The sequence below is a fragment of the Penaeus monodon genome, chromosome 22 (genome assembly GCF_015228065.2).
Source record: "Penaeus monodon isolate SGIC_2016 chromosome 22, NSTDA_Pmon_1, whole genome shotgun sequence".
Classification (NCBI taxonomy): Eukaryota; Metazoa; Arthropoda; class Malacostraca; order Decapoda; family Penaeidae; genus Penaeus; species Penaeus monodon.
The window spans coordinates 21169213-21170621 of NC_051407.1; positions in this window are offsets into that span (position 1 = coordinate 21169213).

Here is a 1409-nt window from a genome sequence, read left to right on the forward strand (position 1 = left end):
TCCGCTTTCACTCCCTTCGCTTCCTTTGCTGCCCATACTTTTGGTTTCCCCGTCTTCCCTTGGAGACATGTCCTCATTCCGTTGTTGTTTTTATTTAAAAAATGCCCAAGCTCACAGGGCACGAACGCCTTGTCTCTGATCTTTTGCTTGGCGTCGAGCGTTGGCACTTACAAGTTCCATGACTTGTGAATTTTGAGAATTTTGGTCCAATCAGTCGTCAGTGGACACAACCGGTAAACTATGTTTTTTGCATCACGGCCACGAGTTGATGCAAGAAACAGACGGATGGTGTCGCTGTCAAGGTTAACTATTCTGCCTACGTTGACTTTTAGTTACTGATATATCTCTCCACTCCTTTGCGCAGGTTCTTTGCGACCTTCGTTAAAAATAAGCCTTCAAAGATCACAGGGCATCTCGATAAGTCTGTTCTCGCGACTGTCGACTAAACGTTCGGAATACATTGGTGACTCAGCACCAAGACCTCTGCCCCGTAGTACGCGTGCAGACTGAGAGGGAGAGCCAGTTGTAGCACGGCTCTCGTAGTTGTATCTGGAGGCGAGAGATGACAAAACCGGAGGGTATTTTTAATGTTGTTGTGCCTTGGGTTCGAGCAGAGAGACGTGGGCGGCGGGGTTGGCGGTGAGGAGGTTGGCAGGTGCGAGTGCGTGGCTGGCGGCTGGGTTTAGCTTGGCTTTGCACATAGCTGTCAACAGTACACGCTAGTAAAGTATGTTTGTCACATGATTTTCGCGCTTTTTGCCACGTGGTGTCTCTTCACGAAGGAAAACAACTGTGGGAGTCTTTGTTGGCATTGGTGGCTTTTTCTAATACTCTTTGCCCCGAAGATTGGGATAAGTAAATATTTTTTAATCCATAGTTAGATCAGTTATTGTTTGTTGTTTCACCGAGGAATTTTAGGTAAACCTTTGGTTTTTCAAAGTTAATCTAGTCAAAGCAGGTCTTGAATTCATTTATGACTGAGTAGACGATATAAACGCATTATTAATTTAACGCTTAAGTTTTCATGGCATTCGTTAAGACTTCTTTGACGTTGACCAAGATGTAGATCTTAGAGTTCGAAATAGTTCACGGTTCTGAACCGATTTTAAGTTAGGTTTGGCACGCCGTCTCGGATCCCACATTTGCGAGGGAATTTATATACCATGTGTTTGGATATACTTCATATTTGATTGATTTTTCTGTTGTAATTCGAACGATTATCTCAAAATGTTTTTCTTTTCTTTTCAGGTAAGTGTCACAAGTTGATGTCATTAACTGTTGGCATGGCACATTAGACCAGTCATCCGGAGTTTGTAAGTACAGGTGTTTTTGAAGTAACTAATGTAAGTAATATCGTAAGCAAAGAAGACAGGCCAAACACAAACAGCCAAATACAGACTGATAGGACG